This window comes from Ascaphus truei, chromosome 7 (assembly GCF_040206685.1).
Source record: "Ascaphus truei isolate aAscTru1 chromosome 7, aAscTru1.hap1, whole genome shotgun sequence".
Taxonomy (NCBI): Eukaryota; Metazoa; Chordata; class Amphibia; order Anura; family Ascaphidae; genus Ascaphus; species Ascaphus truei.
In genome coordinates, this window is record NC_134489.1 from 26,043,366 (window position 1) to 26,058,159 (window position 14,794).

The 14,794-nt window shown below is 49.2% G+C and overlaps 9 non-coding genes and 1 pseudogene across 9 annotated transcripts; all 10 read left to right on the forward strand.

The window, feature by feature from the left end:
• Positions 1 to 78: 78 nt before the first annotated feature.
• On the forward strand, positions 79 to 269 carry LOC142500599 (U2 spliceosomal RNA). The gene has a single exon (XR_012803138.1). It is a non-coding gene; the product is annotated as a U2 spliceosomal RNA (small nuclear RNA).
• An 823-nt stretch (positions 270 to 1,092) lies between these two features.
• LOC142500600 (U2 spliceosomal RNA) lies at positions 1,093 to 1,283 on the forward strand. Its single transcript, XR_012803139.1, has one exon. It is a non-coding gene; the product is annotated as a U2 spliceosomal RNA (small nuclear RNA).
• Positions 1,284 to 2,106: 823 nt separating this feature from the next.
• On the forward strand, positions 2,107 to 2,297 carry LOC142500601 (U2 spliceosomal RNA). The gene has a single exon (XR_012803140.1). It is a non-coding gene; the product is annotated as a U2 spliceosomal RNA (small nuclear RNA).
• Positions 2,298 to 5,273: 2,976 nt separating this feature from the next.
• Positions 5,274 to 5,453, forward strand: LOC142500100 (U2 spliceosomal RNA; annotated as a pseudogene).
• Positions 5,454 to 6,276: 823 nt separating this feature from the next.
• Positions 6,277 to 6,467, forward strand: LOC142500602 (U2 spliceosomal RNA). The gene has a single exon (XR_012803141.1). It is a non-coding gene; the product is annotated as a U2 spliceosomal RNA (small nuclear RNA).
• A 3,337-nt stretch (positions 6,468 to 9,804) lies between these two features.
• Positions 9,805 to 9,987, forward strand: LOC142500094 (U2 spliceosomal RNA). Its single transcript, XR_012802804.1, has one exon. It is a non-coding gene; the product is annotated as a U2 spliceosomal RNA (small nuclear RNA).
• Positions 9,988 to 10,810: 823 nt separating this feature from the next.
• Positions 10,811 to 11,001, forward strand: LOC142500603 (U2 spliceosomal RNA). Its single transcript, XR_012803142.1, has one exon. It is a non-coding gene; the product is annotated as a U2 spliceosomal RNA (small nuclear RNA).
• Positions 11,002 to 11,824: 823 nt separating this feature from the next.
• LOC142500604 (U2 spliceosomal RNA) lies at positions 11,825 to 12,015 on the forward strand. The gene has a single exon (XR_012803143.1). It is a non-coding gene; the product is annotated as a U2 spliceosomal RNA (small nuclear RNA).
• An 823-nt stretch (positions 12,016 to 12,838) lies between these two features.
• On the forward strand, positions 12,839 to 13,029 carry LOC142500606 (U2 spliceosomal RNA). The gene has a single exon (XR_012803144.1). It is a non-coding gene; the product is annotated as a U2 spliceosomal RNA (small nuclear RNA).
• An 823-nt stretch (positions 13,030 to 13,852) lies between these two features.
• On the forward strand, positions 13,853 to 14,043 carry LOC142500607 (U2 spliceosomal RNA). Its single transcript, XR_012803145.1, has one exon. It is a non-coding gene; the product is annotated as a U2 spliceosomal RNA (small nuclear RNA).
• The last annotated feature ends 751 nt before the right edge of the window (positions 14,044 to 14,794 follow it).

Genomic DNA, 14,794 nt, shown 5'->3' on the forward strand with positions numbered 1-14,794 from the left:
GGCTCCCTCTGCCCTTCTCCCTAAAGCGTAGCGCCCCTGGCCGTCGGGCGGCGCTCAGGCGGGGGCCCATTTCTGGTTATCGCTTCTCGGCCTTTTGGCTAAGATCAAGTGTAGTATCTGTTCTTATCAGTTTAATATCTGATACGTCCCCTATCTGGGGACCATATATTAAATGGATTTTTAGAACAGGGAGATGGAAGAAGAGCTTGCTCTGTCCACTCCACGCATTGACCTGGTATTGCAGTACCTCCAGGACCGGTGCACTTCCCTTTGGGGATATTTGGCTTGTATCAAAAAATAGAAACAAATGACTGTCTGACAGAAAAAAAACAAACATGCATTTTTGGCTCTTTCTTTTGCAAAGAAAGAAGAAGATGAAATGACGACAAAATAAAGCCTCCTTCTTTTTGCTGTGTCTTGTTTGCTCTTTTGCGTGGCTTCTTACTTTCTTTTCTTTTCAGCTCCTCCTCGCATGGAGCAGGAGTGCCGCCTGCTGCCTAGCCTAATTCAGTCCGAACGAGCAGATGCCTAAGAAACTCCTGTTGAAGCTGTATCCAAATAGCCTGCATAGCAAACACTGCAGCAGCAAGCAGCAAGCAGCAAGCAGCAAATGCCTTGACTTGCTGGCTTCTTGTCACAATGGCTGGCTGGCTGAAATGACCTGAACTGAAAAGCCCAGCCACTGGCTGCTTGCATGCTTGCTGCCTGAGTTTCATGGCAGCCCGGACGAGTCGGCTAGCAGAGAAAAAGTGGGCGGTTCCTATGCAAATAAGCAGACGAAGCCTGGTGCCGGAAAAAGAACTGGAAGCATGTGCCTTTTTGGCTGTTTGCTGGCCATGCGGGCCCCCCAGCAGTGTGTGCGGCTGCTTTTCTTTACTCCATAGAAAGTCTTTGGCTTTTGCATCCGTCGTCGTCGTCGCCGCCGCTGCTGCATAGACTCCCCGGGGCTGTGTCGGGAGGAGCGGAGGGACTGGAGGCAGGCCTGCTGGGGGAGGAGGCGAGCGGGCAGCCAGCGGCTCCCTCTGCCCTTCTCCCTAAAGCGTAGCGCCCCTGGCCGTCGGGCGGCGCTCAGGCGGGGGCCCATTTCTGGTTATCGCTTCTCGGCCTTTTGGCTAAGATCAAGTGTAGTATCTGTTCTTATCAGTTTAATATCTGATACGTCCCCTATCTGGGGACCATATATTAAATGGATTTTTAGAACAGGGAGATGGAAGAAGAGCTTGCTCTGTCCACTCCACGCATTGACCTGGTATTGCAGTACCTCCAGGACCGGTGCACTTCCCTTTGGGGATATTTGGCTTGTATCAAAAAATAGAAACAAATGACTGTCTGACAGAAAAAAAACAAACATGCATTTTTGGCTCTTTCTTTTGCAAAGAAAGAAGAAGATGAAATGACGACAAAATAAAGCCTCCTTCTTTTTGCTGTGTCTTGTTTGCTCTTTTGCGTGGCTTCTTACTTTCTTTTCTTTTCAGCTCCTCCTCGCATGGAGCAGGAGTGCCGCCTGCTGCCTAGCCTAATTCAGTCCGAACGAGCAGATGCCTAAGAAACTCCTGTTGAAGCTGTATCCAAATAGCCTGCATAGCAAACACTGCAGCAGCAAGCAGCAAGCAGCAAGCAGCAAATGCCTTGACTTGCTGGCTTCTTGTCACAATGGCTGGCTGGCTGAAATGACCTGAACTGAAAAGCCCAGCCACTGGCTGCTTGCATGCTTGCTGCCTGAGTTTCATGGCAGCCCGGACGAGTCGGCTAGCAGAGAAAAAGTGGGCGGTTCCTATGCAAATAAGCAGACGAAGCCTGGTGCCGGAAAAAGAACTGGAAGCATGTGCCTTTTTGGCTGTTTGCTGGCCATGCGGGCCCCCCAGCAGTGTGTGCGGCTGCTTTTCTTTACTCCATAGAAAGTCTTTGGCTTTTGCATCCGTCGTCGTCGTCGCCGCCGCTGCTGCATAGACTCCCCGGGGCTGTGTCGGGAGGAGCGGAGGGACTGGAGGCAGGCCTGCTGGGGGAGGAGGCGAGCGGGCAGCCAGCGGCTCCCTCTGCCCTTCTCCCTAAAGCGTAGCGCCCCTGGCCGTCGGGCGGCGCTCAGGCGGGGGCCCATTTCTGGTTATCGCTTCTCGGCCTTTTGGCTAAGATCAAGTGTAGTATCTGTTCTTATCAGTTTAATATCTGATACGTCCCCTATCTGGGGACCATATATTAAATGGATTTTTAGAACAGGGAGATGGAAGAAGAGCTTGCTCTGTCCACTCCACGCATTGACCTGGTATTGCAGTACCTCCAGGACCGGTGCACTTCCCTTTGGGGATATTTGGCTTGTATCAAAAAATAGAAACAAATGACTGTCTGACAGAAAAAAAACAAACATGCATTTTTGGCTCTTTCTTTTGCAAAGAAAGAAGAAGATGAAATGACGACAAAATAAAGCCTCCTTCTTTTTGCTGTGTCTTGTTTGCTCTTTTGCGTGGCTTCTTACTTTCTTTTCTTTTCAGCTCCTCCTCGCATGGAGCAGGAGTGCCGCCTGCTGCCTAGCCTAATTCAGTCCGAACGAGCAGATGCCTAAGAAACTCCTGTTGAAGCTGTATCCAAATAGCCTGCATAGCAAACACTGCAGCAGCAAGCAGCAAGCAGCAAGCAGCAAATGCCTTGACTTGCTGGCTTCTTGTCACAATGGCTGGCTGGCTGAAATGACCTGAACTGAAAAGCCCAGCCACTGGCTGCTTGCATGCTTGCTGCCTGAGTTTCATGGCAGCCCGGACGAGTCGGCTAGCAGAGAAAAAGTGGGCGGTTCCTATGCAAATAAGCAGACGAAGCCTGGTGCCGGAAAAAGAACTGGAAGCATGTGCCTTTTTGGCTGTTTGCTGGCCATGCGGGCCCCCCAGCAGTGTGTGCGGCTGCTTTTCTTTACTCCATAGAAAGTCTTTGGCTTTTGCATCCGTCGTCGTCGTCGCCGCCGCTGCTGCATAGACTCCCCGGGGCTGTGTCGGGAGGAGCGGAGGGACTGGAGGCAGGCCTGCTGGGGGAGGAGGCGAGCGGGCAGCCAGCGGCTCCCTCTGCCCTTCTCCCTAAAGCGTAGCGCCCCTGGCCGTCGGGCGGCGCTCAGGCGGGGGCCCATTTCTGGTTATCGCTTCTCGGCCTTTTGGCTCAGATCATTGTGTCTGAGTCAGGGGCTTAGCTGGGACTGTGCCCCCTTGGCCCTGTGGCATCGGCTCCTTCGGGAGTCTTAAGCCACTTGCTGCTTTTGGGGGGGCACGCTATCCTGAGCGTTCTCGGAGGGCGATCTAAGGCGAGATGGCGACATGGACGCATCTGAAGAATACGATCCGGTTCGTGGTAGAGGAGGCGGAGAGAGGACGGGTCGAGCTGCGTTTTATCGTGGAAGATGTTATCCAGAAGATTGGGATGGATGCAGAGAGCATATACTGCCTGCAGGATTTTCCCCGGCAAGGAATTTTCGACGTGACCTTCCATCAGGAAGGAATTGCACTTTGTTGCTTTGAGAAGGTGAAGGAGATGTTGGATGACCAGAGCATGCGAGGCATAAAGATGATTCCGTGTTTCAGAATGGATGAGAGGCCGATTACCATACACATGTACAATCCGTATGTGTGTAAAGAGGACTTGGTGATGTTTCTGAAGAGATATTGTTCATCTGTAAGAGGCGGTGAGGAATTGCACAATACTTATGGGATATATAATGGGAAAAGAAGGTTTTGGGCCCGGTTTAAACCTGACCCATCAGGTGCAGGTGGAGTACTTAACCCCCCGTCGAGTTTTAGTATTGGGGGAAACCGGGGATTTTTGTTTTTCCCAGGGCAACCCCTGTACTGCAGGAACTGTTTGGAATATGGACACGTACGCGAGAACTGTAAAAAAACAGGACAGTGTTGCCGCAATTGCGGAAAGGAAGGACATTTTTCAGCCAATTGTGATGTACCCAAAAGATGTGATTTATGTGGGGAGCGAGGTCACATTGCAAGACAATGCACGAAGAAAAGAACTTATGCCCAGACGACAAAAGGAAGTGAGGAGGAAAGTGATACAGACTTGGATGGACTTATTCTAAGGGATGAGCAGATAGGGGAGGGGGAGATGGATCTGCGGGAGGGAGGAAGGGCAGAAGGAGTGGGAACCCCTAAGACTGGACAAGATGGTAAAGGGGAAGCTTGGAGCACTCAGAGTGGGAAGTGGGCGGAAAGGGTGGAGGAACAAGAGGAGAAGGAGGCACTTAATGAAAAAGTTAAGGTGTTTCAGGAGAAGGTGGGGGATGTAAAGTTGTGGATGAAAGTGATACATAAAAAGGATATGAGTGATAAGGAGGTAATAGAAGAATTAGATGACCTTATGAAACGTAGAGCGGTGATGACTGTAGAAGAGTATATAAAGTTGAGAGAAGATCAGATAAAGGCTTTGAGAGAGAAGGGATTTAGACTGGAGGGGGAAGCAATGCTGGCGGAGGAAGCTAGGAAGAAGGAAGAGGCTGAGGAAGGGGGAGATGTAGAGCCCTTAGAACAAACAGGAGAAACTTCAGAAAGTAGTGATAGTATTATTGGGGTAGAGGAGGAAATTTGTGAAATGGAATGTTCTGCTGTGGAAAGAAGAGCACAAAAGAGAAAGGAGAAAAATGAGAGAGAGGAGGATAGGGAAGTACAAGGCAACAAAGGCAGTAGTAAGATACAGAGGAAAGTAAGCGGGGCGAGTAGTAGTGAAGACGGAGCGAGAGTTCAGACAAAGCAGGATAGAAAGATGGAGATAGGAGGAAGAGATAGAGAGGAAGGGAAAAAAAGAGAAGGGATAATTTTGAGAGGATTGAGTGAAAGTGATAGTGAAGCTACAGGGGGAACCCCCCCTAAAAAAAGAGAGGAAACAACAGATAGTAGCAGTGGGGAAAAAATGATAGAGGAGAGGAAGGGAGAAGGAGGAGCAGAGGTACCAAAAACAATAGCAGAGAGAATAGAAGAGGAGTATGAGGAGCTTCACCAGAAAACTGGAGATGGAGCTTTTTGGAAATTATGGTATGGGGGAGACGAAAAAAAAGAGAAAATATTAGAAGGATTACAAGGACTTATAAAACTGACAGAGGGGAATCCGAGGAGGTATAAAGAGATAATAACGGGATATAAAAAGCAGGTGGGAATAGAAGAGGTAGGTAGTAGAGGAGGAGTAGGAAAGTAATGAGGGTAGAAGGATATATTTTTTAGAATTAAGTGAAGAAGGAAAAATTGCTTTGTGAAAAAATGACTTTTACTTTATTGTAAAACTGTTAAATGGTAAATAAAACTATTTAAAACAAAAAAAAAAAATCTGTTCTTATCAGTTTAATATCTGATACGTCCCCTATCTGGGGACCATATATTAAATGGATTTTTAGAACAGGGAGATGGAAGAAGAGCTTGCTCTGTCCACTCCACGCATTGACCTGGTATTGCAGTACCTCCAGGACCGGTGCACTTCCCTTTGGGGATATTTGGCTTGTATCAAAAAATAGAAACAAATGACTGTCTGACAGAAAAAAAACAAACATGCATTTTTGGCTCTTTCTTTTGCAAAGAAAGAAGAAGATGAAATGACGACAAAATAAAGCCTCCTTCTTTTTGCTGTGTCTTGTTTGCTCTTTTGCGTGGCTTCTTACTTTCTTTTCTTTTCAGCTCCTCCTCGCATGGAGCAGGAGTGCCGCCTGCTGCCTAGCCTAATTCAGTCCGAACGAGCAGATGCCTAAGAAACTCCTGTTGAAGCTGTATCCAAATAGCCTGCATAGCAAACACTGCAGCAGCAAGCAGCAAGCAGCAAGCAGCAAATGCCTTGACTTGCTGGCTTCTTGTCACAATGGCTGGCTGGCTGAAATGACCTGAACTGAAAAGCCCAGCCACTGGCTGCTTGCATGCTTGCTGCCTGAGTTTCATGGCAGCCCGGACGAGTCGGCTAGCAGAGAAAAAGTGGGCGGTTCCTATGCAAATAAGCAGACGAAGCCTGGTGCCGGAAAAAGAACTGGAAGCATGTGCCTTTTTGGCTGTTTGCTGGCCATGCGGGCCCCCCAGCAGTGTGTGCGGCTGCTTTTCTTTACTCCATAGAAAGTCTTTGGCTTTTGCATCCGTCGTCGTCGTCGCCGCCGCTGCTGCATAGACTCCCCGGGGCTGTGTCGGGAGGAGCGGAGGGACTGGAGGCAGGCCTGCTGGGGGAGGAGGCGAGCGGGCAGCCAGCGGCTCCCTCTGCCCTTCTCCCTAAAGCGTAGCGCCCCTGGCCGTCGGGCGGCGCTCAGGCGGGGGCCCATTTCTGGTTATCGCTTCTCGGCCTTTTGGCTAAGATCAAGTGTAGTATCTGTTCTTATCAGTTTAATATCTGATACGTCCCCTATCTGGGGACCATATATTAAATGGATTTTTAGAACAGGGAGATGGAAGAAGAGCTTGCTCTGTCCACTCCACGCATTGACCTGGTATTGCAGTACCTCCAGGACCGGTGCACTTCCCTTTGGGGATATTTGGCTTGTATCAAAAAATAGAAACAAATGACTGTCTGACAGAAAAAAAACAAACATGCATTTTTGGCTCTTTCTTTTGCAAAGAAAGAAGAAGATGAAATGACGACAAAATAAAGCCTCCTTCTTTTTGCTGTGTCTTGTTTGCTCTTTTGCGTGGCTTCTTACTTTCTTTTCTTTTCAGCTCCTCCTCGCATGGAGCAGGAGTGCCGCCTGCTGCCTAGCCTAATTCAGTCCGAACGAGCAGATGCCTAAGAAACTCCTGTTGAAGCTGTATCCAAATAGCCTGCATAGCAAACACTGCAGCAGCAAGCAGCAAGCAGCAAGCAGCAAATGCCTTGACTTGCTGGCTTCTTGTCACAATGGCTGGCTGGCTGAAATGACCTGAACTGAAAAGCCCAGCCACTGGCTGCTTGCATGCTTGCTGCCTGAGTTTCATGGCAGCCCGGACGAGTCGGCTAGCAGAGAAAAAGTGGGCGGTTCCTATGCAAATAAGCAGACGAAGCCTGGTGCCGGAAAAAGAACTGGAAGCATGTGCCTTTTTGGCTGTTTGCTGGCCATGCGGGCCCCCCAGCAGTGTGTGCGGCTGCTTTTCTTTACTCCATAGAAAGTCTTTGGCTTTTGCATCCGTCGTCGTCGTCGCCGCCGCTGCTGCATAGACTCCCCGGGGCTGTGTCGGGAGGAGCGGAGGGACTGGAGGCAGGCCTGCTGGGGGAGGAGGCGAGCGGGCAGCCAGCGGCTCCCTCTGCCCTTCTCCCTAAAGCGTAGCGCCCCTGGCCGTCGGGCGGCGCTCAGGCGGGGGCCCATTTCTGGTTATCGCTTCTCGGCCTTTTGGCTAAGATCCAGTGTAGTGTCTGACTTGTTGGACACTATAACAGAAGCGTCGGCTGTGAAAACGGCTGCTGGGATGAATTTCTGAGCAGATTTTGACAAAAAAGCTGTAATATTCAGCAGTACTTTAGTTCTGCTCATTTGCATGAGGACGTAGTACCGGTTTCAACCAATAGAGGTCACACTAAGTGTAGTGTGATACCACGGTTAACCAATAGATGGCGCAGTAACTGGAGAGTGTGATATCACTGTCAACCAATAGATGGCGCAGTAACTGGAGAGTGTGATATCACTGTCAACCAATAGAGGTCTCACTACGTGTAGTGAGATATCCAATGTGTCTTTGTGGGTCTGAACCCAACCAATAGAATCGCCAGAAAATGGCAGAAGGTGATCGCCTGAGGAATACCATTCGTTTGCAAGTTGAAGAGGGACGCAGAGAAGAAATTGGATTGCAGTATGTTGTACAAGAAATTTTAATGAAGATGATGGAAATGGACTTTGTGAAAACATTGTTTTGCCTGCAAGACTTCCCAAGGATTGGAGTTTTTGATCTGACATTTACCAAGCAAGAGGATTGCCTGAACTACTATGAAAGATTTAAAGCAAAGTTGGATGATACCCTGATGAGAGGAATTCAAGTGATCCCCAGCTTTTCAATGGAAGAAAAACCACTGACTATCCATATGTATAACCCATATGCACGCACAGAGGATCTGCACTTATTTTTGCTGAGGTATTGCAGTGTGGCAAAAGGAGGCCAACAATTGACAAATCAATATGGCGTATACAACGGCAAAAGGCGCTTCTGGGTACGTTTCAGAGAAGAGGCATCTGCTGTGGGAGGAGTGATGAGCCCGCCGGCGAATTTTACTATTGGAGGAAATAGGGGGTTCCTGTACTACCCTGGACAACCTACCTTTTGCAGAAATTGCCTACAATATGGACACGTCAGAGAGACATGTGACAAATCTGGACTGAATTGCAGGAACTGTGGGAAAAATGGACATTCGGCCTATAATTGTGAGTTACCCCGCCTTTGTGATTTGTGTGGGTCACCAGGACATTTGTCTCGTATGTGCACGAATAGAACGTATGCTCAAGCGGCAGGTGGCCGCTGGAGAGAGGGGCCACCAACACCAAAGGAGAGGACCGTGGTGCCAGAGACACAGGAGGAAAAAGAGTCGACAATACAGAGGGAGGACAGTGCGTTTACAAGAACAGAGGAGCCAAACAGGAGCACAGGCGCGCATAGTGTCACAGAGGTTGAGGAGACAAGCCAATCGGAGGAGGATGTTTCTGCGACGATTACGGAGATATACGAGGAAGGGATGAAGGAACAAAAAGAAGAGGAGGATCGTTTCCTAAACAGCTTGGCGCAGAACCCCAACAAAAGGAAAGAGAAGGACGTTAAGGCTGTGGAGGACTCAGAAGGGTTACAAGAAAGGGGAACACCCAAACATAAAGACATTGAACTGGAATCCAAACAAACTAAGCAAACAGATTGGGTAGTAGTAGGGGGAGGTAAACACCTAGTGCAAGGGGAGTTAGAAGACATGGATACAACAGAGAAAAGGAATGCAGTAAAGCGTAGGATGCAGCAAGAGGTAGAAGAGGGAAAATCAGGTAAGAAAGCACAGTCTTGGGTAGGGAAGTCAAATTTTTCGGTACTAGTACAGGAAGGAGAAACAGAGAGCGAGGGGGAAGAGCAGGACGATACTGAAGAAGAGGAGGATAGCCAGGAAGACGAAAAAAAGAGGGAGGGGAGCAGAGAAACAAAACTGATCAAAAGATGGGGAGATAAATATAGAAAAGCGAGAGATAAATTTTACAATGCAAGGAAAGCTTTGTTGGAAGCGAACACAGAACAAAGGAAGAAAAAGCTAGAGCATGTAGTACATGGAGTGGGAAAAGAGATAGAAGAGATGGAAAGAGTGTTGGAGAAAGAAACCAAAAATGAGGGGGTAAAGAAGAAAGAGGGAGGTAAGGAGGAAGTTAGCTTAGTCATAGAGAAATCGCTAGTACCCATTTTTCCTTTTAAAGTGGGTCTAACATTAGAGGGGAAAATAAAAGAGCTTAGAGAAAAGGTGGGAGACAAGGACATGGAGATTTGGAGCGTTAGTTTAGCAGGTCAAACGGAAGAGACAAGGGCGATAAAGCATATAGATACCTTGATTCTGTATAAGGAAACTCAGCCGCTCACGTATGCGGAACATAAAAGTAACATGTATGAGAAATATTGTAGTGGTACAAAACAAATTGGTTATCGTGCCGTGAAATAATGCGCCTTTCTAGACACGCTATGAAGAAGGTATACCCTGTAAAAGGAAAATGTCTTAAAGAAGAAAAATTGTTTTATGTACCAAGTCATGTTTGTAAATTTGGAAGTTTTATATGCAAAATTTGTATTGAAATGTTTTGGGGTTTTTGTAATGTCGGGGGTTTTTTATTTTTCGAAAAGTGACAAGATGTGGAAATTACGTGTCAAGAATAAATAAAGTATTTTTCAAAAAAAAAAAAAAAAAAAATCTGTTCTTATCAGTTTAATATCTGATACGTCCCCTATCTGGGGACCATATATTAAATGGATTTTTAGAACAGGGAGATGGAAGAAGAGCTTGCTCTGTCCACTCCACGCATTGACCTGGTATTGCAGTACCTCCAGGACCGGTGCACTTCCCTTTGGGGATATTTGGCTTGTATCAAAAAATAGAAACAAATGACTGTCTGACAGAAAAAAAACAAACATGCATTTTTGGCTCTTTCTTTTGCAAAGAAAGAAGAAGATGAAATGACGACAAAATAAAGCCTCCTTCTTTTTGCTGTGTCTTGTTTGCTCTTTTGCGTGGCTTCTTACTTTCTTTTCTTTTCAGCTCCTCCTCGCATGGAGCAGGAGTGCCGCCTGCTGCCTAGCCTAATTCAGTCCGAACGAGCAGATGCCTAAGAAACTCCTGTTGAAGCTGTATCCAAATAGCCTGCATAGCAAACACTGCAGCAGCAAGCAGCAAGCAGCAAGCAGCAAATGCCTTGACTTGCTGGCTTCTTGTCACAATGGCTGGCTGGCTGAAATGACCTGAACTGAAAAGCCCAGCCACTGGCTGCTTGCATGCTTGCTGCCTGAGTTTCATGGCAGCCCGGACGAGTCGGCTAGCAGAGAAAAAGTGGGCGGTTCCTATGCAAATAAGCAGACGAAGCCTGGTGCCGGAAAAAGAACTGGAAGCATGTGCCTTTTTGGCTGTTTGCTGGCCATGCGGGCCCCCCAGCAGTGTGTGCGGCTGCTTTTCTTTACTCCATAGAAAGTCTTTGGCTTTTGCATCCGTCGTCGTCGTCGCCGCCGCTGCTGCATAGACTCCCCGGGGCTGTGTCGGGAGGAGCGGAGGGACTGGAGGCAGGCCTGCTGGGGGAGGAGGCGAGCGGGCAGCCAGCGGCTCCCTCTGCCCTTCTCCCTAAAGCGTAGCGCCCCTGGCCGTCGGGCGGCGCTCAGGCGGGGGCCCATTTCTGGTTATCGCTTCTCGGCCTTTTGGCTAAGATCAAGTGTAGTATCTGTTCTTATCAGTTTAATATCTGATACGTCCCCTATCTGGGGACCATATATTAAATGGATTTTTAGAACAGGGAGATGGAAGAAGAGCTTGCTCTGTCCACTCCACGCATTGACCTGGTATTGCAGTACCTCCAGGACCGGTGCACTTCCCTTTGGGGATATTTGGCTTGTATCAAAAAATAGAAACAAATGACTGTCTGACAGAAAAAAAACAAACATGCATTTTTGGCTCTTTCTTTTGCAAAGAAAGAAGAAGATGAAATGACGACAAAATAAAGCCTCCTTCTTTTTGCTGTGTCTTGTTTGCTCTTTTGCGTGGCTTCTTACTTTCTTTTCTTTTCAGCTCCTCCTCGCATGGAGCAGGAGTGCCGCCTGCTGCCTAGCCTAATTCAGTCCGAACGAGCAGATGCCTAAGAAACTCCTGTTGAAGCTGTATCCAAATAGCCTGCATAGCAAACACTGCAGCAGCAAGCAGCAAGCAGCAAGCAGCAAATGCCTTGACTTGCTGGCTTCTTGTCACAATGGCTGGCTGGCTGAAATGACCTGAACTGAAAAGCCCAGCCACTGGCTGCTTGCATGCTTGCTGCCTGAGTTTCATGGCAGCCCGGACGAGTCGGCTAGCAGAGAAAAAGTGGGCGGTTCCTATGCAAATAAGCAGACGAAGCCTGGTGCCGGAAAAAGAACTGGAAGCATGTGCCTTTTTGGCTGTTTGCTGGCCATGCGGGCCCCCCAGCAGTGTGTGCGGCTGCTTTTCTTTACTCCATAGAAAGTCTTTGGCTTTTGCATCCGTCGTCGTCGTCGCCGCCGCTGCTGCATAGACTCCCCGGGGCTGTGTCGGGAGGAGCGGAGGGACTGGAGGCAGGCCTGCTGGGGGAGGAGGCGAGCGGGCAGCCAGCGGCTCCCTCTGCCCTTCTCCCTAAAGCGTAGCGCCCCTGGCCGTCGGGCGGCGCTCAGGCGGGGGCCCATTTCTGGTTATCGCTTCTCGGCCTTTTGGCTAAGATCAAGTGTAGTATCTGTTCTTATCAGTTTAATATCTGATACGTCCCCTATCTGGGGACCATATATTAAATGGATTTTTAGAACAGGGAGATGGAAGAAGAGCTTGCTCTGTCCACTCCACGCATTGACCTGGTATTGCAGTACCTCCAGGACCGGTGCACTTCCCTTTGGGGATATTTGGCTTGTATCAAAAAATAGAAACAAATGACTGTCTGACAGAAAAAAAACAAACATGCATTTTTGGCTCTTTCTTTTGCAAAGAAAGAAGAAGATGAAATGACGACAAAATAAAGCCTCCTTCTTTTTGCTGTGTCTTGTTTGCTCTTTTGCGTGGCTTCTTACTTTCTTTTCTTTTCAGCTCCTCCTCGCATGGAGCAGGAGTGCCGCCTGCTGCCTAGCCTAATTCAGTCCGAACGAGCAGATGCCTAAGAAACTCCTGTTGAAGCTGTATCCAAATAGCCTGCATAGCAAACACTGCAGCAGCAAGCAGCAAGCAGCAAGCAGCAAATGCCTTGACTTGCTGGCTTCTTGTCACAATGGCTGGCTGGCTGAAATGACCTGAACTGAAAAGCCCAGCCACTGGCTGCTTGCATGCTTGCTGCCTGAGTTTCATGGCAGCCCGGACGAGTCGGCTAGCAGAGAAAAAGTGGGCGGTTCCTATGCAAATAAGCAGACGAAGCCTGGTGCCGGAAAAAGAACTGGAAGCATGTGCCTTTTTGGCTGTTTGCTGGCCATGCGGGCCCCCCAGCAGTGTGTGCGGCTGCTTTTCTTTACTCCATAGAAAGTCTTTGGCTTTTGCATCCGTCGTCGTCGTCGCCGCCGCTGCTGCATAGACTCCCCGGGGCTGTGTCGGGAGGAGCGGAGGGACTGGAGGCAGGCCTGCTGGGGGAGGAGGCGAGCGGGCAGCCAGCGGCTCCCTCTGCCCTTCTCCCTAAAGCGTAGCGCCCCTGGCCGTCGGGCGGCGCTCAGGCGGGGGCCCATTTCTGGTTATCGCTTCTCGGCCTTTTGGCTAAGATCAAGTGTAGTATCTGTTCTTATCAGTTTAATATCTGATACGTCCCCTATCTGGGGACCATATATTAAATGGATTTTTAGAACAGGGAGATGGAAGAAGAGCTTGCTCTGTCCACTCCACGCATTGACCTGGTATTGCAGTACCTCCAGGACCGGTGCACTTCCCTTTGGGGATATTTGGCTTGTATCAAAAAATAGAAACAAATGACTGTCTGACAGAAAAAAAACAAACATGCATTTTTGGCTCTTTCTTTTGCAAAGAAAGAAGAAGATGAAATGACGACAAAATAAAGCCTCCTTCTTTTTGCTGTGTCTTGTTTGCTCTTTTGCGTGGCTTCTTACTTTCTTTTCTTTTCAGCTCCTCCTCGCATGGAGCAGGAGTGCCGCCTGCTGCCTAGCCTAATTCAGTCCGAACGAGCAGATGCCTAAGAAACTCCTGTTGAAGCTGTATCCAAATAGCCTGCATAGCAAACACTGCAGCAGCAAGCAGCAAGCAGCAAGCAGCAAATGCCTTGACTTGCTGGCTTCTTGTCACAATGGCTGGCTGGCTGAAATGACCTGAACTGAAAAGCCCAGCCACTGGCTGCTTGCATGCTTGCTGCCTGAGTTTCATGGCAGCCCGGACGAGTCGGCTAGCAGAGAAAAAGTGGGCGGTTCCTATGCAAATAAGCAGACGAAGCCTGGTGCCGGAAAAAGAACTGGAAGCATGTGCCTTTTTGGCTGTTTGCTGGCCATGCGGGCCCCCCAGCAGTGTGTGCGGCTGCTTTTCTTTACTCCATAGAAAGTCTTTGGCTTTTGCATCCGTCGTCGTCGTCGCCGCCGCTGCTGCATAGACTCCCCGGGGCTGTGTCGGGAGGAGCGGAGGGACTGGAGGCAGGCCTGCTGGGGGAGGAGGCGAGCGGGCAGCCAGCGGCTCCCTCTGCCCTTCTCCCTAAAGCGTAGCGCCCCTGGCCGTCGGGCGGCGCTCAGGCGGGGGCCCATTTCTGGTTATCGCTTCTCGGCCTTTTGGCTAAGATCAAGTGTAGTATCTGTTCTTATCAGTTTAATATCTGATACGTCCCCTATCTGGGGACCATATATTAAATGGATTTTTAGAACAGGGAGATGGAAGAAGAGCTTGCTCTGTCCACTCCACGCATTGACCTGGTATTGCAGTACCTCCAGGACCGGTGCACTTCCCTTTGGGGATATTTGGCTTGTATCAAAAAATAGAAACAAATGACTGTCTGACAGAAAAAAAACAAACATGCATTTTTGGCTCTTTCTTTTGCAAAGAAAGAAGAAGATGAAATGACGACAAAATAAAGCCTCCTTCTTTTTGCTGTGTCTTGTTTGCTCTTTTGCGTGGCTTCTTACTTTCTTTTCTTTTCAGCTCCTCCTCGCATGGAGCAGGAGTGCCGCCTGCTGCCTAGCCTAATTCAGTCCGAACGAGCAGATGCCTAAGAAACTCCTGTTGAAGCTGTATCCAAATAGCCTGCATAGCAAACACTGCAGCAGCAAGCAGCAAGCAGCAAGCAGCAAATGCCTTGACTTGCTGGCTTCTTGTCACAATGGCTGGCTGGCTGAAATGACCTGAACTGAAAAGCCCAGCCACTGGCTGCTTGCATGCTTGCTGCCTGAGTTTCATGGCAGCCCGGACGAGTCGGCTAGCAGAGAAAAAGTGGGCGGTTCCTATGCAAATAAGCAGACGAAGCCTGGTGCCGGAAAAAGAACTGGAAGCATGTGCCTTTTTGGCTGTTTGCTGGCCATGCGGGCCCCCCAGCAGTGTGTGCGGCTGCTTTTCTTTACTCCATAGAAAGTCTTTGGCTTTTGCATCCGTCGTCGTCGTCGCCGCCGCTGCTGCATAGACTCCCCGGGGCTGTGTCGGGAGGAGCGGAGGGACTGGAGGCAGGCCTGCTGGGGGAGGAGGCGAGCGGGCAGCCAGCGGCTCC